Here is a 22,344-nt window from a genome sequence, read left to right as displayed (position 1 = left end):
ATATTAGCAATGTGTTGAAGTTCTCATGGCAGTGTCATGGCAAGAGTGATGAGAATCAATAGGGAAGGCAAAGGAAGGCATGTGGGATTACTTGGTCAACCATGACTCAATTTTCTGTGGGGGTGACTGAGCATTGGCACAGGTTGCCCAAACAGGTTGTGGAGTAACTGTCTTTGGAGATCTTAAACTGACTGAATGTAGTTCTGGGCAAGCAGCTGGTCCAAGGGTCTTGGACCAGATAATCCTGAGAGGTCTCTTCCAATGTCAAACCATTCTGCAGGTGTAGGGGAGGGAGCAGTGTGCTGAGATAAAGAATCTGGTGGTTGTACTTTAAACGGAAGATGTAGTGAAAAGTGTATAATTGGGAGGGAGAAAGAGTTTCGGAGTTGAAGAACACCTGAAATATCTTAGGACACAGAATAATGCCCAGGAACTGAAAATGTACTCTATCTCTGAATAACATGATTTGGAGTTATTGATTACTTCACACTGGAAATCTTGGCAGCAAGAGCATCAGAGTATTATCAGCACTGCTGTAGAGTAACAGATGAAATAATGGTTTGTTTTTTTTTAATCCTTAATCAAAATCTCTTCTTTCTCTGGCAGTCTCAATTGACACATTATCTGTCTCTTCTTGTCATTTGGAAGGATCATGTCATGTTGATGAAAGGGCTGTTTATGAATCTCACATATTTACAGGGGAGCGGGGCATGATGCCAAGAGTATTTTTCTCTCCACGCGAATGCTTGATTTGACTTCTTCCAATTGTTTTATTATTGATTTGATGACTGCGGGAGCAATTTCTCTCTGTAATGTGTTCTGCAAGTAGAGAAGTTTGAGTACTTTGCTCCTGGACATGTAGGAATATGCCAGCTTTTTACTGGCAAGATCCATCTCTTCCTTTTCCAGAGACAAGCCTAGTCTTAGTGCGAGGATTCTACAAAGTCTGAAAAGGATCAGTTCTGTGAGGAAGAGCAGCTATCTCAAACTCAATTTGGGCACAGCTGAAGTGGCACTATCCAACATACCCAGTATCTCAAATCACTTTACACACAGCTTCTCCTCAAATGTTTGCTGAAATCCCTTACTAAGTCTCACGCCCTTTATAAGAGTATTATAAGGAAGTTAAAGCAATAGACTAAGAAGAACTGACATCCAATAACTGATTATTATGGTAATAGAGATTAATCCATAAAGTTCACTGCATCTCTAACTCACCTGTTCAGCACTGAATATCTCTTTACCACAGTTCATACAACATTGGTCTCACGCTGGAGTTCTCCAGTATGGCCTTAAATCTGTTTTGGCATTCCATGGTTCTAGACACTTTACTTCTTTTAGGGATTAATTCCACAATATACTAGCTTTCACTATTTCATTGTAGTTGTTGTTGCTGCACACTTGTGATTTTTCTTCTTGTAAGTGCATTTTTATGCAGATCAGACTTCTCTGGCAGTGTTTTACTGCCAATAACCATTTTAGATGACAGATTACACAGTTGTTTAGCATGATCTTTGGAGAATTCATGGAAATTTTTCATATTTATAGAAGAAATGTACAGAACACCAACAGTTGACAATGAAATGAATCCAAAAAGTTAGTTTTAAGTTATAGACTTTACAGATTGCACCCATTCACTTGCTATATCTTAATGGTAACCCCAGGCTTATAGAAGCAGATATCCAGCGAAGGATAAAACCACCCTCATTTCATCCTCTGAAAGTTGTATAGTTCAGTGCTCTGGAGGGAAAAGCAAAGGCCATGTATAAGTGTGCAAAGATGCTGCATGCAATGTTAACTGTCCCAATAAAGCTGCTGTATCAATGAATAGGTGAGTCAGCAAAGCATTTTCTCTCTGGAAAAACAGGCATGACTCCTGTTAAAATACCATGGCTGTAACACAAGGAGTGATACTAATTGAATTTCTTATTGGTAACTTATTGCAGCGTATGTAATCATGGCATGTAGGAAAAATAATGGCCATCCTACTTGTACAGCAAGTTAAGCCACGGGATGAAGTGAAGCAGGGCTGGTGATGGCAGCTCTGAGGCTGATCCTGCTGGAAAAATCAGATTAATGAAGAGCTGCCGTGTGCTCATTCTGGGTTTGTTGTCAGTGTGGCTGATGGAATTGGCTAGAGTTTTGCTGGAAAACTACGCATTGTGTCGGGTGCGAGTATCTGAATGTTAGTATCATCTACTGGAAGCTGTCCTAAACTCATTAACCCAGGCCTAGGACTTGCATGGACAATTGATTTACTGAAAATCGTGCTTGTTATAGTTGACTGGAAAGTGGTAAATGATTTCAGACCTGAAACCACTTTTCAGCTGGAGACATTTGCATTTGAAATATAATGTTGCAAATAACGCTGCACTACATGAGCCAATATGCGATACTATTTCAGTAATTGAAAAATTGGGAAATCTGCCTAGCATCCACAAGCAAGCTATTCCTGTTTAATGCAGATGAGGTTTTATTTTTCAGCTCCGGAGATTGAAGAGTGATTTATTCCCTTCCTTGGATGCCTAATCGAAACTGTATGGATAGTAAAAATATTCCTTGCTTTCTTAGAAGAAAAAGATTACTAGTCTTAGGTCTTGAAAAGCGGGGCTAAAATTGTCCAGGTGCTTGTATTCTCTGAGATGACTTGCATTGTGTTCAGACTGATTCTGGTATAAAGCTTTAATGAAAAGTGTGGAACAAGTGGTTTTATTTAAAGAAACCATTTAACTTTCTGAAGTTCTCCTGACTGTTGACTTTCAAAACGGGCAGTGTTTTAAAGAATATAATGGAAGCCTGAAGTAAGTTCTCTAGAACAAGAAAGAGATGCCTAACCCTGAGCCTTAAACTCTGTCGTGTCAAAGAGAAGGTGTGTAAAAGGTTGAACAAGTAGTTCTTGGTTGCCAATTTACATGTGGAAGTAGAAAATACAGAGTCAAAGCAGGGGTGAGTGGGGTGGTGCAGCAAAGAAAGCGAAGAAAAGTGAAGCTTCAGGGGTATGGGAAGTGTTCTTGGACTAGAAGTGCAGTTAATTATGTGTGGATGATTTATCTGTGTTGCAGATTAACCATACTGTGGATTCAGAGACACAATTTGCAGGTTCCATGAGAAGCCAGTTCAGGTCTATGGAGCTTTCTAGCTCTGTTGCAGTGTGGTGCAAACAGAGCTGTGTGGTGGCAGGCACTTTTGGGCTGAGCTAGGAAGCCCAGAGAGAGCTTAGGTAGCAATGGTCTGAGCTCACACAGTGTAAATCCTCTTGGGATTATGCCACACTCCTTAGTGTGTCCTGTCATACCGAGAATACTCAGCTTGTTCTAAGTATCTGCTACTATGAAGATAGGATTGGATACTCATTCAGTTAATCTTTTAGCTGTAAATTGCTATCTTGAAGGAAAAACATCTCCCAGGCTTAGAGAACTTGGTCATCCTTATTTTAAATAACTGCTAAGTACTGCTCAGTCACTTTACGGCAAAGGCTGGGATTGAATCTGTTTCTCCATAGTGCACTTTTACTGCACAAATCATGACTACTGTCTTCTTCAGACTCCTATTTCCAACACTATCTGCCTGTCATTTTCTGTAATGCGTGTCCCACATATAGTCATCTCTCCACTGTATTACCTTGCTATACCCTGAGAGACAAGGCCCTGAGTATAAAGCACATGTGAGCAGAAGTTAGTTTCATATCCTTTATAATGTCACTTTATATTGAGTGTAGGTGGCAAGGTTTTGGTAGTGGGGCAGAGGGAGGTGGCCTCTGTGGGAAGATATAAAGGGCAGCCCTGTGCTGGACACAATGAGTTGCAGTCAGTTCCGTAACAGACCAACCCCAGGACACAGTCAAGTTGGTGGTATCTCTAAAAGCATATTTAAGAAAGAGTATAAAATGCTGAATGTAGTGAGAAGAAGGGAACAAAGAGTGAGGAACACGAGAATGGCACCAAGGTCTGTGGAGGAAGAGGAGTTCCATGGCAGAGAAGTATACTCACTGCAGTCCATGAAGAATCTGTACCAGAGAAGATGGAGCTCATGCATTCTTAGGGATGAAGGCTTCAGAGCCTAAAAATGACACTTTCAGGCTTATTTCAGTCACTTAGGAGCTCTACAGCCTGTATTACCAGTAAACTGGAAAGATTCTATTGTTTGCTATAACTTCAGGTTTTTGACAGCAGGTTCAAGGCTGCAGGGTCTAATCATCATATCACAAAAACAAAGCTGGAAAGTAAGTTTCAACATTCCTTTTAAAGTTGTGCTTTAACCTCAAATACTTTCAAAACTAAAGTTTGTCAGTAACAAGCTGCTCTTGCTGCTGTCCATGACATTAGGCTTTTTGAGAAGCAAAGCATTTACCAAATAAAAGGCATTGGAAGGTGAGGATTGTTTTTTCACCTTATCTGGGGTTCACACAAAGAGAAATGTTTTCTGTCTATCCTAAATATTTAATTATCTCTGCTGTGCAAGTGATCTTGTGCTGAATGTAGGATGGAGAACCCTGAGGAAGAAAAATCAAGAAGAGTCAGAAATTGACCCGACCTGAACTCTCCAAGTGAGAAACAAATCAATGTGTTAGATGCCAGAGATAAGTCAGAACTTTGATGGAATCGGAAGTGAATCTGTTTGTCTTCAGTGCTGTTGAGGCCAGGAAAAATGGCTCGGCAGCCAGTACTTTCATATGAAAAGAAGTCTAGATGTTTTCTTAGTCTCCGCAAAAGCAGGAGCGTGTTTGCTCTACCTCATTTACTTTGTGCTTAGAATTGAGATTTAGAGGGATAATGTCTGAAACTCACACTCGTCCTTATATTTGAATTCATTATGTTTCTTTTCAGTAATAAGTGCCTTGAACACATGGGCAGAGCTGTGATTTGTATGTGCAGGGAGAAGACACAAAAGGCCAAAGCTCAATTAGAGTTGAATTAGGCCAGTGTTGTGTTAGATAACAAGGTATTTTTAAGTACAGTAATAACAAGAGAAGGTCTAAAGAAAACATTGGACAGATCTATGCTTTAGCTTTTGGTCAGTCCTGAAGTGGTCAGGAGGTTGGACTAGGTGATCACTGTAGGTTCTTTCCAATTAATATAGTCCATTCCACTCTATTCCAGTCTATTCTAACATCTCTGACATACCGTACAGACCCCTGTAATCCCAGGGCATGAAGGGCATCATGATTCTTCATTCAGTGTCTTTAGCTCACAGTACTATATTTTGTTCCCTGAGTATATTACCTAATCAAGTCTAGTAGCCTCCATGCATGTCAGCACAACAATTCTTCATCTCATTCTAGTATACTAAGGGTTTACATGTAACTTCATCATTGATTTACACCTAACACCAGCACTAAATAATCCCATTTTCTCCCATTTACTGCCCTACTACTCGGTCCCATATGTCGTTCTAGCTGTATCCATCTGCATCCACAGATGGATACAGCTTCTGTCTTTACATGATCGCATCCCTAACTCTTTCTAGCCGTCATTCCTCATGTCTTTTGTGCAGACAATCTAAACTGCAGATGGTCCCATATACCACCAGTAACACTTGGACTGACTGGTTCCTTTATCCTCTGTCTGTACCAAACACTAAGCTGTCTATTCCAGGAAATGTTTTTCCTTCCCTAACCTGGATTCTTCTTTTATACATTCTGTAACGTGCTGCCTTTATATTATACAAGTAAGATATAAGTACCTGAGCACATACAAGACTAGCATTGAGCTGAGGGCAGGATTGTTCCATGTTGAGCAATTATGCCTCTATATAGAGCAGTAGTTCGAATAAATTTAATTTTTATCAGTTTTGCAACATTTCATAATAGACTAGGTGTATGTTTTGCAGTACTAGAAATAAGCTCACAGGAAGGGCACAGCCTGAAAAAGGGGAGTGAAATAAAACTGCTAACTATAGACCCAATTTACCTTTGACTAGTTTGAAGTTTGACCTTGGATGTATTTGGTCTTTCTGGGTCCAAGTGAGGGTGGTATAAACAAAAGAGCAATCGTGATGGAGTCTGACATACTGACCACAGTGTGGTGCTGGATGGGCCGGTTTCCAGAGGCCATTTAGATTCCCCCAAGTTTACGAAGTTTGGAGTGTCATCAAGGATGAACCCCTGCAGATGGCAGCAGTGCTCTAAACTTCAGCGCCACCGTGCTTTGTTCCATGTTGAGACAGAGCCTGCTACTGAGGACACTGATTTCCACAGACAATCGCTTGTTTTGCTACTAGTCAGCATGTTACAGATGCCTTTTCTTCTCCTTCAGTTTAAAGAAAAAGCTTCAATACTTGTCAAGTAACAGAAGGATGTTTTTGACTCTTGTCAAACACCTCCAAGTTCCCAAGTAGGACTCATGTTCTACTTCTCTGTTTAAATATTGCAACCACAGGGTTTCCTTCCCCCCTCCAACCCCACCCCAAAAAGCCATTTTGCATCCTTTAGGCTTGCAGCAAGTATTTTACCTAGCTGGCAGCATGCTCATACCTCTATAACAGCCAGCTCCGCTGTAGCAACGTTTTAAGAGACTATTAAAAGTCCTTCAGGTGGCACATCCCTAGTTCTAAACACAGTGTCACAATCAGAATAAACAGATGCGTCCAAATACCTGAAAAGAGATCCCTGCTAATCTACTTAGATAGGAAATATTTCCCTTCCTTTTACTAGCTCTGTTGACCTAAGCTGATTTCTTGAGGCTGTCATCTTGCATAGGCTGCTTATTCCTTGCTCTAATGCCTTTATCTCCTTTTTCTCATTTTCTCACTAATGCTAATCCATCTTGTTACTTGTATTACCCATCTTTATATCTTCATAATCTCTTTGCAGTCACTAACATTCAGTTACTAAAATAGAAACAATTCAGAAGAATAATGATCAAACAGAACCTTATGCAGGTAAACCTGCCTTTATAATGTCTTTATATTGTGATAGTCCTTCTGCACTCAAGGAAGAGTTTAGTTCCTGTTATCTGTGTGCTGCGCTTAAATATTCTGGCTGTTCCTCCTCTGTCTTAAGGAAGAAGCTGCTTGTTTTTGCCAGCATTGCTTTATTTCTGTGCTTATAATTTATTCAGGACAGTGACAGTGCATTATGTACAAAGCCTGCATATCATGCTTGATTGAATGACTGTCGGCAAATGGCTGTCGATTTTGACACAGTTTCCTGGCTGGGTTCCTCAAAAAGGCACAGTATAAAATAGTTTAGTGGCAGCCTAAGAAAGCATAGTCTGTGAAGCTTGAACATGGTTTGATTCCAAGGTGTTGATGTCTCAAGCCGTTTTGAAGCACATGGATAGGGGAGCTCTGTTGGGTTGTTCCAGAGGATTTACTTGTCCAAGACATTAAACCTTTGCCTTCTGCTAAAATCTGCTCACTATATAGCAAAATACCTTCAAACTTAGTCTGGGCATGGGATTTTTGTTAGTGTTCTATTTCCTGTCCTGTAATTTTGTATAGCGTTACTGGGTGCTAAAGATTATTGTGTTTTAACAGTAGGGAAAATGATCCCTGTAAAGCCTTTGGGATGCTTCAAGATGAAAGTTATGTAAATCGTTACCGGTTTGGCTGTTTCATATACTGTGAACTGATGAAAGACAGCAAGGGAATGGCAGTTACCTCTCAATATAATATAAGACTTGCCTTAGGTAGGACCATTCTGTTTACTGAGCACTTCATTTAATCCCAGTGGAAAACCAAGGGTGGAATTTGCTGTTTTCATAACAACCTAAAGAGGATGTCGTGTCTCTGACTGGCTGGCTACCCCCATGGCAAGATAGCAGAGAGGTAATGTGAGAAACAACTCTGCAGAAAATAACTTCAGCTACCATCACTGGAATGTGTGGTTTCATTCCCACTATAGGTCTGTATCCCCCACAGCAAACCCCGTCTCACGTAGTGGTAGACTGCTACCATGATTCTTTTGGGTATTCCCATTTTCTGTGTTTTACTGCATAAACAGCATAAAAGGAATAGAATAAAGGGAAAGGGAGAAGCTGTTGAAAGAAGTCTGCCATTATGTGACTATACTGTTGAGTAAATAGGATATTGATGATAAAAAATAAACAAAGCTAAAATACTGGAATCCTGGGATTCAGACACATAATTGTTTCCAGTTTTTCTGTTCATGTCGATGAGAGGGAATATAACACTGCACTTTATCATAGCCACTTTGTTGGAAAGACAGCAGCCAGAATGGCCAAGAAGAAATAAAAGCAAGAGTAATAGTAGCTGTGCTTAGAAGTCTACACAGGCCTAGCAGCATGACCCAATAGAAAATATCACCAAGAGTTCTGAGCAACAGCTAATGTGTGGGCAAACCTGAATACTCTCCCACTAATCAGTCTATTAATACAAAATTAGATGAACCACAGAATTTGAGACCTCTGCAAAACAAAGAACATGCTGTGGGCAAGGAGTTCTTTACTGCGAGGGTGCTGAGGCACTGGAACAGGTTGCCCAACAAAGTGGTAAATGCTCCATCCCCGGCAGTGTTCAAGACCAGGTTGGATGGGGCTTGGGACAACCTGGTCTAGTGTGAGCCATCCCTGCCCATGGCACGGGAGTTGGAACTGGATGATCTTAAGGTCCTTTCCAACCCTAACTATTCTATGAATCCTAACTAATCTATGATCCTATAATTCTATTAAATCAACCAAAAGCTGCCAGAGCTGAAAACTGCTCACAGTTTATGGTAAAGGTAAAAAAAAAAGAAACATTTTCAACTGACATGGATGGAAATAGTAAGCAAGGAGTCAAGTTAGATGTGGTAGCTCTGCGCTATGGAGTTGGGTGGACCAATACAAAGAGCAATAAGAAATTCACAGTGCATCAAGGCAACAACAGCAGTCATTCAAGGGAAAACACAATTAGCTTCCAGTGTCTCTGAACAGTTTCACTTAATTCTGAGGAAATGAAAAACCTCAGAAGTGTACCCAGTAGCGATGCAAGATCTGAAGATATTAATTTGAAGCTACCTGTCAGTGTGGGCAGGAATGATTAAACACAGAAAGATCTGAAATGGCCTTTGAGATGTCCTAACAGTGAAACTTTGCAGCCAGGTGTTTGTATATAGATGTGTGGGCTTGTATACACATACTTGTGTGCATACAACTGCACATAAATACACATAGAGAGATTTTATCCTCACTGAGTATTTAGCAGAATAGCTCGGAGCAGCTGCAAAAGGCATCACACTAAAAGCTGAGATGAAAACAAAGAAGCAGAAAAAAAGTAATATCAGGGTGTAGGTTTTTTACCTGGACTTTTCAGAAATGTGGAAAGAGTCTCCTAGGTTGCAGTGGTGATGCTCAGACACCAGGTATTCAGACAGCAACAGTATTTTGAAAATTATTTGTGGGCAAAGAAGCAACATTTTTAGTAACTTGGTAGTTTGGGGCTTCGTTTAAATGACCGAATATTTAGAATTATTATCATAGAATGGTTCGGGTTGGAAAGGACCTTAAGATCATCCAGTTCCAACACCCTGCCATGGGCAGGGACACCTCACACTAAACCATGGCACCCAAGACTCTATCCAACCTGGCCTTGAACACCACCAGGGATGGAGCATTCACAACTTCCCTGGGCAACCCATTCCAGTGCCTCAGCACCCTCACAGTAAAGAACTTTTTCCTTATATCCAATCTAAACTTCCCCTGTTTAAGTTTGAACCCGTTACCCCTTGTCCTGTCACTACAGTCCCTAATGAAGAGTCCCTCCCCAGCATCCCTATAGGCCCCCTTCAGATACTGGAAGGCTGCTATGAGGTCTCCATCAGCTTCTCTTCTCCAGGCTGAACAGCCCCAACTTCCTCAGCCTGTCTTCATACGAGAGGTGCTCCAGCCCCTGATCATCCTCGTGGCCTCCTCTGGACTTGTTCCAGCAGCTTCATGTTGGGGAGCAGCTTCTGTTGAGGACACCAGAACTGCACACAGTACTTCAAGTGGGTTATTCTTGGGGATCTGTATGGAAAACCATTTTCTCACTTGGTGAAGTAGTCCATGAACTGATTTCACAGCCAGTCTTAAAGGTGACAGTTTCTCTGTCTTAATAATGAGAAAGAAAATCCATTGAGAAACTTTGTTTTCAGTGTACATTTCCAAGCCAAGAGACACAGGTGACTCTTACAGGGGCCATACGAAATGCTACAAAAGCTGTAATGTAAAATCGTTAAACAGAATAGTGTCCAGGGGAACAGTTAAACTTTGTGAAAGGGCATATGGCTACTCCCTGAATACAGAATTATGGAGGAATTACAGGACTGTTGGCCTGAGGTGCACTTTTATCTTCTCAGACTCTATGTTTCCAGAGTTTTGATGAAGTCACTACTGAGACAGAAGAAGCTGGATCCAAAGAAAAACCTGTATCCAAATGCTGTCCAATGTGGTAATGCTCGCACTTAGAAATCCGGCATAGACCCAAACTTGTGTTTTGGAAGTCAAAGAGAGCAAGGTTTGTCTGAACCACGTAGCTGAAATGCTGCTCTGGTGCATCACTGAGCACCTATGTCACCTACATCTTCCTTGAATTGCGTTAGCATTGCTGGGATGCTTGAATACTTAACGGAAAACACATACTGTGCCATGCTTTCTGGAGGGAAAAAAATCCTGGTATATAAGAAAAAGTGGACAGACTGAGGAACAATTTAAATAAAAAGAATGACTGTGAGCAGAAATAAAATTGGGGGAAAAAAATAAGGTATTCAGCATGCCAAGGTGACTGTTAATGCCAGGTTAAACTGAAAGTTATTTAAAAGAAATCTGGTGGAAGGAAAACTGCTGCAGGGCTTGGAATGCCAAATGAGCTGCTACTAGGGACCCTGAGGAAGAAGCTGCTTTCTAACTGGGGGATGGATGCATGTCTGCCTTGTGCCATGTTTACAGCTGCAGGCATGTACAGGAGGTTTCCAAATAGTAAAAGATTGTGTATTGCATCAGCACCACTGAGAGGGAAGTGGACAACAAGGTCCTATAAGCAACCAAATGTAACATGTATTTTTTTTTTCTTCCTAAAATGGCATCCCTAGCAGAATCCACTATATTGGGCTATGCCTGATCATTCACAGGCTGTCTACTTCCTTCCTTCTCCACTGATCAATCATAGAATAGTTTGGCTTGGAAAAGACCTTAAAAGCTCATCCAGTTCCAGTCGCCTGCCAGAAGCAGGGACACCTTCCACTAGAGCAGGCTGCTCCAAGCCCCATCCAACCGGGCCTTGAACATTGACAAAGTTAAGCAGGGAAAGAGGGCAGGTCTTACTCAAACACTTCTGGAGACTGAGAGTATATATTGTAGCTTCCTCAACTGAGTTAATATTGATTTTTTTTCTAGTGGATGAGATTTTAGTGAAGAGCTTCATATAAAGCTTTTCTTCCACAGGGCAAAACCTGAGATTTAGGTCTGGTGGAAGCATGGGTATTTTTGTGTAGAACTGAGAAATGTTGGCAGCTTGTCACTTATCTGAAGTGAGTTTGACTGTCCTGGAGGCAGATAATGATTTAATTAAAAAGTTACATTGTGTTAGGTGCTATGTTGAACCCTCAAACAAAGCTCTTTCCCTGCTGACCTATCATGTTCTTACTGACATACTCTTTTGCTGCAGGAGGTGATGTGTTTTTATTATGATCCCCATAAGAAAGGCTCTCAGACTCCATAAAATATCTCTTAAAACACCACTTTTTTGCGTTAAAACTATAAAGAAAGGGAGGAGAATATAGATAATCTTACATCCTTTCAGCTGGTGGAAACACTTGATTTACATGGCATCAACATGTCTCCGGTCAAGGAACTGCACACCGTGCAGATCCCATCCATGAAATGGTTATCCAGTATTTTGGTCTTTTGAGCTCTTACAGGTTTTTCTTAAAACAGCTTTATTCATCATTTCTGCTGTCAAACAGAAAGCTCACATGAGAACTTGTTGCTTCACTTGTAGATAAAGGCAAGGACACGGAGGTAGTGCAGCTGCTGTTACCAAGCGGGAGCTGCCTATAGGCCCCTCTATTACCATTTGTTGACTGAGTTTCTTGTGTGGCCCAGGGTTATGCACAGTATGAACTGTTCTGAAGGCCAAGCTGTAAGTGCAACAGCACAACACACATCTGTGCCTTCTTGGGATAACTGAGATGCTGTAAAATGGTCTGTTTCTGATCAATAGGCTTAGGATAATGCAGAGAACAGCAAATTCCAGCCTTCCCTCCACCTCTATCAGATCTCATTATTTTCTTTCATTATCAGGGATTTAGCTATCATTGGGAATGTTCACATTTCTTTCTCCTTTGTTAAATAAGGCTTTAGAACAATTGCAGTAGGCAGGCTCTTAAAGAATTAATTCCAGGTTTTACAATATATGTGGTACAAGTCGGGACAAAATGTTCAGAGTTTTAGTCAGTCCAGGAAAGCTTCCAGTACAGCTGAATTCTAAAGACTTTGCAGATTTAGCTGAATACTGAACCTTAGTAATTAATCTTGGTCAAGGTTGGGATGTGGCACTCAGGAAAACTGGCCCCTAATAGTGTTTCACGTGGGTGCTATAGATATCTATTTTTTTCTTAACCTTTCTAGGGTTTGCTTCAGTTTGTTTCTATCATATTAGGCCTTTCAGTTTCTGCTAGGCTCAGTTTTATCTAATGGATTTAAGAAGTGCTAAGTGAAATATGAATACAGATCACTTAAAGTTCAGTTCAGATTTGGGGGCATACTAGTAACTGTGTTAGAAACCAAGCAGCCCAGAAAAAGCAATTAGTTCATTCTTGCTCGTGCCCAAACACTGCCAGAGGTTAATCACAATGTCTAGACCTAAGAGGAGTTTGGCTGCTCTCAGTGTGCAATATTGATTACAGTAGCTCCTCTTCTTCCCACCAAAAATTAACCTGTGTACAATGAAATTGTCCGTATGTAATAAAATAATGTGAAATGTCCAGAAATCCCAGTCTCTTTCCTCTTTATTTCCTGCTCTTTTACCTGTTGTTTTTCTTTAAATCTGACTTCTTTGGCCTTGAAAAGATAAGTAAATCTTTTATTCTTAGACGGTATCCACCGATTCCTGTTTCTTAACCTCCAAGCTTTGCATCTTTGATATTTGTTTTTATCTGCCTGACCACCTGTCTCGATGAAAACTGTTTCTTCTTTCCACAGTCCTTTCGTGTCTTCTTCCTTACCAGATGGCAAAGATTTCACTGTGCTTTTTCACTGTCCAGATGAGCCCTTCATGTCGTTTTCCTAGTTCTGTCTTCTTGCCTTTTTACTTTCTGCAGTAAATTTCATTTCCTTTGGGCCTTCAAATCTTTCCAGGAAGCAGACAGACTTTAAGGAATTGTTGCCCAAGTTTATACAACTCTCCGTTTCCCATCAGCATCTCATTTACTGAAATATTTGATGTATTTTACTGCAGCTATCAGATGGTGAGTTGTTGGTGCCAAGGAATTGAATCTGATTTCATGTGAAAATTGACAGAATAAGACAAAGTAGCTATGCAATTTAAAGGGGACATTTCTAAAATTGAGCTTTACTGAGGAGCTGGGTTTTGTTACATCTTTACAGGCTTTAAAAGAAAAGGTAAAAATAGAACAAAAGCACAAAACCAACCATATAACATTCAATTTCTTATAGTTCAACCTCTCAACACTAGGTTTGGAGCTATGCTGCCACTGAGACCTCTTTCTCCCCTCTCATTACCAGTTTCTGAGGGATCTTATTTGTTAAGCTGCTGAGATCCTGCATATTTAATCTCCAGCCATAGCTTATTATTTCATTTAATTCTTCTTCCACAGTAGTGCAGGAATGAGTTGTTTGCTAAATACTAGGCTCACCTTTGGAGCATTTTGCACTTCTGTGTGATATATTACGCACTGTCAATACACAGGTAATGGTTCTTAGTTGGTTTAGGTTATTTGCTCTGTTCAGAGGTAAATTGGCAGTGTTCATCTTGTTTAACATTGTTTTTCTCAGTAAGAAGATTCCAAGAAATGGAAGCACTGAGGAGACTGTCTCCATCAAGAATTGTTTGATAACATTTCCTAACCATGCTAGAAACTTGCCTACAAACTTCATTTTGACACACGCACAAGTTCTGGAATAATTCCTGGTTGTTTGGCTTGTAATAGCTCTTGGCTCATCCTGGAACAATTAATCACTGATGCCCATGTTAATAATTTTAAGCCTCAGCAAGGCAGTGTAGTAGCTCAGCAGAGGTAAAGGTGGTAGAATAAACGGAGTGCTGACAGTTGCTGATGTTTTACATAGGGGGTCGCTTAGCCCTGCTTTAACTGCTTTGCTTTGCATGTTAGTTACTGCCTGCAGCACTGCTTACAGTAATGCTTTCTTCTTTGAGGTTAACTGCTGATAGCAACAGTGGAAAATCTGAGTTGCAAAAAAAAAAAATATCATTAGAGACAGAAAGTAAAACAGTTTAAAGGAATTATGGTAATACTTCCTACTTCCATGGAAATGCTTTAATTTGGCAGTCAGGTTTCTACACAGTAGCCAGGTATTTAAGTTCACGGTTCCTGTGTAACCTGAGCTTCTGGTTAAAGGGCAAGAGAACAGTCCCATCTGTATAAGAGATGTTTTCAATATGAATATTTGTTGCAAACTAGATCCCCCTAAAAGCCTTCCGGTCACTCTGACCTGTGAGAAAATCATCTTCATAGATGTCAGTTTGAGAAGCTTAACCTCAAGTCTGTGAGCTACACATCAAACATCTGAGAAACTACTACTACTAGTAGGAACACCAGTTTAGAATTGTCAGTGCTTCAGGAAAAGAGAAATTTATATTGCTTTAAGGAGCTGAATTATCCACCCAGCCAGAAAATGGCCATCCTGGGGCTACCCATCAAAGGCCACAGGAATGATCAAGGGACTGGAGCAGCTGTTGTATGAGGAAGGGGTTGAGATTGTTCAGCCTGGAGAAGAGAAGGCTCAAGGAACACCTTATTAAAATGGATGCATATCTGATGGGATAGTGTAAAAAAAGTTGGACCCAAACTCTTAGTGGTGACCAGTGTCAAGAAGCACAAAGGAGCACAAACTTTCAGACAAGAAAAGAGAGCACTTTTTAACCATAGTTGAACATTGGAACAGGTTTTCCAGAGGGGTTGATTTCAGTCTCCATCCTTGAAGATATTCAAAAGTCAGCTGGATGCAGTATTGGTAAACCTGCTCCAGCACACCCTGCTTGAGCAGGGGGATTGGACCAGACAGTCCCCAGAGGTATCTTCCAACCTCAGCTGGAATGTTTAACCTAAGTAGGGTGTTGTTGGTATCACAAAAGATGAGAAAAGAAAATGAATGCATTGGAGGTGGCTTGCCTGGATTGTATATGTATGGTTTTGAAGAAAAATGGCTCTTTAATCTACCAGACAAAGCTATACCAAAGACAGAAATTAGACTCAAATTATTACTAAAGAGGTTCATTAACTGCTAGAACAACTTCTTTATGAATATGCTAAATTCATCTCCTTGAAGTCTTTCAGTAAAGGTTTAATAATGATCTGTTCATAGAAGATACAACCAGCTCTGCTGGAGGATATAGACTTTGTAAAGGAATCAGCTGATGAAATTCAATGGTTCATAGTAGGCAAATTCTGGTAAGATAATTGCAAAAGTCTTCTAGCCTGAAAAGATACAGCACTTCTTAGGGGTGTTTAACTACAGAGCCACAGAAAACGCATGTTTGTGTGACGAATTCTGAATGACACAGCTGTATGGATTTTGTTTTCTGCAATACATATACATAAGCCATAGTGACACTTGTCTCTGAAACAGGACTAAATGTGCTGCTTGACTTGATGTTTACACAACGTTGCTTTACCTTTCAATCAAGAGAAGACCTGCCTTCACTGAAGTCTGGCTCTAATACAGCTTACACAGGAAAGCTATGCAAGGGAGTACAGAAGGTATTTTAGCACTGGAGGGTTATCTGAAAATAAGTGATTATTTGCTTTCCTCTTTTACCTATTTCAGCAATATTTTGGGTGTATCTATTGCCTTACACCAGTAAAGGGAACTTGCTAAGGAAACTAATTCTTAATGTAGTTTCATTAATTCAGTTTCGTCAAAAAATTCAGATCCTTTCTCTTTTAAAGAGCGGATGCTTTTTAATAGAACAGAAAACAACTTCTGTCTCAAAAGTGAAGAAACGGGCATAAACTTTTGATAAAGTAAAATTGAAATGATCCGAAATCTTGTTGCTGTTTAACTTCGTGCAGTGAACGTGCATACAGCAACAGAGAGGCTGTTGAACTAGAATTCAAATAGCATCTGACACAATACTGTGCCAAACAGATTTCTATTCAGTGTTGTAAATGAATTCTTAGGAGTGAAAATTTTATGTCAGTTTTCAAGCTCCATATCAGAAAACCAACAAAGCTGTTCCTGAAATTTAGTTTTGTGTATTCATTTCAATGAATATATGATGTTTTCTACTCTTGAATTACCCAACCATTGTTAGAAAAAGGCAAAAGGCTTCCTGTATCAGGGGAGGAATAAGAAATAAAATGCAAGCTACTTAGCAAAGCTAGATTCCAGTGAATAGGTTTCAGAAAAGGAAATTGGTTTCTTTGGTATTCAGATGAGCAAATATGATCATAATCCCAAAGCAACTGAATGGGTCAGAGAAACTAAAACTGTTTTAGGGGTTTTTAAGTCCAGGTTAATGACTTCAGCCTGTACCTGGTAAATGATAAGATAAACCTTTACATACTGATTTTTTGATAGTTTACAACAAAAACCTTTTGTAACATAAGAGTAATTACATTAAGTGTAAAATTGCAAAAGTATTGACATGCACTTTGTTTTCTGTGTATTGATAAATAAAAACATACGTGGCTTCCAGACACCATTAAATGTTCCTTGCTCCCACATGAAATAATCCTTGCCTTCTACAGGCACAGATATAAGACAGCTGCTTTTCCCAGTTCATTTGGAATTGAAAATGCTGCTAAGTGTGTCATTGTGTTCTACCCCATGTAACTTCCCTTCCCCCTCTGCTCTTGAGAATCACTGAGCCTTAAATGCCCATTTTTACTCTTTGTGCAATGTTAAATTCATGCATTTACAGGCAGATATTAGCATGAAATGGGCATTTTTTCAGCAAAGAGACCAAGCACCAAAAGGGAAAAAGCCAACTTTTCTTTCTACTACAGCTGCAGCGTATACCCATTATGGTGTGAGGCTCTTGTCAGGCTGCAGCAGGAACAGGCAAGTCAGAAGCCCAGGATGACAGCAAGGGAGGCAAACCACATTCCCACCAAAGGAAGAAGAACAGAGGACAGATGGTTAGCTAGTAGTCCAGTGGTCTCCAGCATGTAGTGTCAAGGCAGGAAGCTACAAGGCACAGCATACCTGCAACACTGCTCAGACATGGGCCAAGTAAAGGCCAGGGCTTAAATTCAGTTCCCAGGCCAGTGGGGAGAGTTTGCATGGACAAGAGGCTCAGATGGGGCTGATCAGAGCCATTAGAGTCTTGGGTGTTGTAAGGACCCCGAGAGCTGTGCATCAGTCCTGGCTGCATCATGGGTGGAGGACTGAAAGGAGCATACTCCTAATCCAGAAAGTCAAGGAGCCATAAGCCTGAGGTCTCATAATTCATGCCTTTTCAGCAAATTAACATCTTAACACTATTTTAAAGCTGTCTGTGCAAAACCCCTGACTTTCTGTTGGATGGCTTTGTTGTGCCAGATTTAACAAATGGAGTAGTCTAAGAAAGGAATGCAGTATTTGAAGGATGGAAAGATTCTTTGTTTTCTACTATTGACTGTGGTTTTCATGTACAGCTCACTCTGGCCTAGGTTATAGCCTGCCACTGAAACAACAGCACAGAGCAAAACACTGTTCCTTGTAGGCATGCACCCCAGTTGTGAGATATGTGGTAGTGGCTTGTTTGCCTGTATCAGAACTGGATTTTTCAAATGCCACTCTGAAAAGAGCATGTGTGTGCATATACAGCATCCACTGTACAACAACTATTTGTTGATGAAGTATTTGGTATGGAACATAAAAATCAGACTTGGCTGTGACCCTTTTTATCTGTTTAGTTTCATGATTCAAAGAAAACCGGTAGTTGGGAAAGAAATGAGAATACTGTACAATGTACTGCATTGATTTTTCTTGTTAAGGTTTTAATAACCAAGGTTTCTTCCTTCCTAAAATATTTCAGCTCTTTGAAAACTTCACTTGAAGCATGCTGTGTGTCCCTTGGTTATCACAGTGGAATTTGCTGCCATTTGTAGCCAGAACTGTCTTTGCTCACTGTTTGGAATAGTGGTGTGAACACCAGCTGCTTTAGAGGTAGCTGCTCTTAGTAGTGTTAAATAGGATACGCTGTGGCACAGGAATTAGCTTAGAAAATTTGATTCCTTTTAAAATTGATTAATTCCCTGTTGGCTACACTTCAGGGAAAGAGGATTTACCCACTTTTGTCTTCAACTAATACTGTTTACACTACTGAGTTCGCATCCTATCATGTTCTGCCAGTCTTACTAATCCTTCTATATGAACTGTATGCTGAGCAGGCAATGGGGGTGCTAGGTATCTGTTGGGTGCTAGGTTTTATAGATTCTACCTCCTGCTACAACTTTAGTCCTTGCAACTATAATTGCTGTGTTACCAAGTATCTGAATACAAATGTTGTACTGCACCATTTTGGCTATTCTCCCTTGGGCAACTACAGCCTTACATCATTTGAAACCAACCAGAAAATCTCGACTGAAATATTGCACTTCTAACTAATTTATTTTTGTGGTTCATTTTGCCAAGTAAAATTGAGGTAGTTTTTCTCTTGTTCTGCCTTTGTAAAGCATTGGATCTTATTGTATCTTTTACTCTAGTTAAAGATCTAACACTAACTTTGAGCTAATAAGGAAATGCTATAATGGACCTTAAAAGACTTTGTGTAGGGATTACGATGGCATCACTGTTATCAATAACCTTTTGCAATGAAACTGGATACTCAGGACTATGCGCTTTAGAGTAAACTGTATGGAGTGTAACTGTCTTAATGCCTGAAACTGTCTCCTCTAGCATTTTACTTGCAAAGGAGGTAACAAGGTTGTAAGATGCTGTTGGACTAAGCGTTAAAACTGTCAAGAGACTGACTGGCAGGGAAGGCACACTTTAACTTCTTGGATGCAACAAGAAATATCCTGTGCTTCTAAGTCAGTGACCTTATATTTCAGGTATTGACTTTTAGAAGGGGAATTGGCTTTTGACAGCTTGCTTTCATCTAAGCAGGATGATTTGGGCTGTAGCAAAGCAAGGCTTCTTTCAAAGTGACTATTCAGAATGCTGTCTAAGAAGCCTGAAATGCCTTTGTGTAGCAATGAAAGCATTGTCCAGAGCAGCAATGCCTTGGCTCTGCCTTTGAGGAGAGTTATAGAGAAGGGATAGCATCTGAAATGCTATTTTTTCAGATTTAGTAGGCAGGTGAGTATTCCTGGCAAGAATTTTCCTAAAGAACTAAGCACAATGCAAGGAAGGATGCAGGACAGATTGCTCAGGCAGTAGGTTCCTGTTCGGTTTTAAATATTTATGGAGCAATAGCTCAAAGAAACCTCAGTTAAGAGCAGAATTGCACAATCGTAGATATTCATGCATGCTCTGAATTAAAAATATCAAATGCTTGGGTTCATAGCCTGGATATTGTGGTTTTGAAGCGTTTAATTATCCCACATGACATGTTGAGAATGTGTCTGTTCACTCAAAGGGAGCTTTTTACCTCTGGCATCCTTGAATGGATAAGATTTTGGGTGTAAAAGCATTGCGAAGTGGCACAATGCTCTCTTTCCAAACCTACAAACTGGCTCCAATAGTGACTGAAAACTGTGAATCTCTTGTTCTTTATTTTGAGGAATGGGTTATATTTCTCTATTTTAATATAATCACTTTCTGACTATTAATTTTTAAAAAATAATGTGAAAATCTTACAGTTTCAAAGTGAAATATTTCAAATGTTAGGAAACGAGAGCTCATGTTCTACATGAAAGCTTGATTTAGCATGAGTGGTTATACATTAAGACATAGATGTCGTTATGCATGTTGTCAAACAGGTTTTAGTGACAAACACAGATTTTAGTCTAATTTGTCTTATTTAGGTGATGGAAAATAAGGGAACTAAAAAGCAGAGGAACAGAAAGGAATATGCAGATGGAAAAGAAATGGAAAAATAGAGGTGATCGTAAAGGGTATTTGTTTTTCTACGGAATAATACTGAATAGAAATATGTTAAAAGTTAGTGGGAAGTTTCATTAGTATAGGAAAGTTTAATTCTTGTTTCTCCTAGATTCTCAGTAAGATAGGAGAACACAGACACTTTCTGCTGCAAATTGCAACTTGCAACTTCCCTAATTAGTATCAGGTAGAACAAACATTGCCCTCTGGATTGCATCCCTACTCTGAGGAAGAGAGCATTTCAGCAGAGATCATTATCAAAACCAAGTTAATTCTTGGTTAACTAACAATGTACCTCTCCTCAGCTTTGATAACAAGCCCCTAAGAGCTGAGGAGTTTGCTGTGTGTGCAAAGTGGCAAGTCTACAAGGAGAATGAAGAGAAACCCTCTGCCCACCATTAACCTTATTTTAAATGAGATTACAAATACACTGAGCAGCTGCTCCAGCTTTACTTGTGCATGTTATAGTATATGATGTTTGTTTGCCAAATCATAACTCCTGTTGATGACAACAGTAATAGTACTTGTTAAAGCACAAACCCCACCTTCTGTATCACTGTGGCAAGGGGACTATATAGAACATGCTTTTTATTAAAGTCATAATAGATCTTCACATAGGTTAAGCCAAGCAAGCATCCTTGGCACAAGGAATAGTACAAAAGCATCGTGGGTTAGAAGCTTGGGGGAAGCAGACCATCTGTAAGTATTCCAATCAAAGATGGGACACTAAAAGTAAAACCTAAATATTGTTTTATAAAAGTGGGTTAGAGAGTCTCGATACACAACAACAGCACATACCTAATGGTTTATTTCGTTCAAATTTTGTGTTGTGCAAGCCTGTTGCACATTAGTTAAAGACTGGCTTGGTGGGATTGTACCCAATATATTTTTATTACCACTCAGAGATAAGGAAATATATATATATTTTAAAATAACCTTTGAATGGCACATATAATCTAAAATACCTGAAGGGACCAACTGTGACCCTGTTAGCAGCACCGAGCGTGTTTAACTGCGCATGCACTCCTTTAAAGCTGCATTTCCTGTAGTGGCTATGTAAGTTTGGGGAGTATTAGCAGTTGCAGCTCAGGTGCCGGAGTGCTTATGGCAGCACTGTGTTCAGAGTGTTTTGAAGTGCTCAACTATTTTCCAAGCATCTTTTGTGGGTTTTGTAGTTCCCACTTCGATGTATGATATGAGAACTAGACTGTTACCAATGCTCCAGCTAACTTAAGGTTACTTAAGATCTTACTCTTCTGTTTATCCTTGTGTGCTTACATTCATACCCTGTAGTCAATATTATTATGTCATGGACCCTACTTCCACTACCCAAGAAATGGTCTGTTCTATTGGAAATAAGCTACTGACTAGATTAATCAGTCTGAACAAAGGAAAGAGATTTAAGCAGGCCTGTCAATTATAAAACAATAAAACATGACAAACTAGAATATTCTTTTTCCCAAGGAAAAGACATGACAAAAAAATCGGTTTTCTAACTGGTTTTGTCTCTCTTCATTTTATGTTTTCTTGGAGTATTACAGAAGTGGTCAGATAACACTGAAAAATCCACCTACTATTGCAACAAGTAAGGGTTTTGCCAGCAGATTTTGGGAGGTAAATTCAACGCCTCCTTCAGTGGATGAGAGTCTGCCACCTAGTGACCACCTTCAGCAGCTCCATCGCACTTGAGCATGCAGAAGCCTTGGAAAATCAGTCAAGAACTGAGATTTGCAGGGATTTGGTGTGGCTTCCGCTTGAGGAAATTTTGATGCATTGATATGTGATGCCTCCTCCTGCTACACTTTGGTTAATACACGAGCCGATTTTTTTAATTACTGTTTGAAAAACTTGGAGGTACATGAAAAGATCTGGGTGTGCTACAGCTCTACTTAGGTAAGACACATCTCTACTTTAAAAAACAACACCACGAAACTCATTTAACCTCAGAAGCATATTCTCCATTGCAAGTCCGATTGAGAATAATGCTATTGTTTATGCTGCTGTTCTTCAAGGTTTGTAGCATTTGATCTTGGCAGTCACAATTGTATGGTAACTCATAGATGATTAGCCTTGTACAGTAAGCATCAATGGCACACTGCTCACAGAGGCTGTGTGCAGCCTCTGAACAACATGGTAATAAAGATTTTTACTGATTCTTACTGGATTTTGTAGACTACAGAAAACTCTGTTACCAGGG

General features: G+C 40.0%; 1 long non-coding RNA gene across 1 annotated transcript in view; it reads left to right on the top strand.

Moving 5' to 3' along the window:
• LOC130598855 (uncharacterized) overlaps positions 1-22,344 on the top strand; it is a 42,994-nt gene that overhangs the window by 3,467 nt on the left and 17,183 nt on the right. The window lies entirely within an intron of this gene.

The sequence above is a fragment of the Pezoporus wallicus genome, unplaced genomic scaffold (assembly GCF_028554395.1).
Source record: "Pezoporus wallicus isolate ANWC-B61680 ecotype Strahan unplaced genomic scaffold, APGP_CSIRO_Pwel_v1 contig_6382, whole genome shotgun sequence".
In the NCBI taxonomy this organism is placed as follows: Eukaryota; Metazoa; Chordata; class Aves; order Psittaciformes; family Psittacidae; genus Pezoporus; species Pezoporus wallicus.
This window is presented reverse-complemented; position numbering and strand designations above follow the sequence as displayed.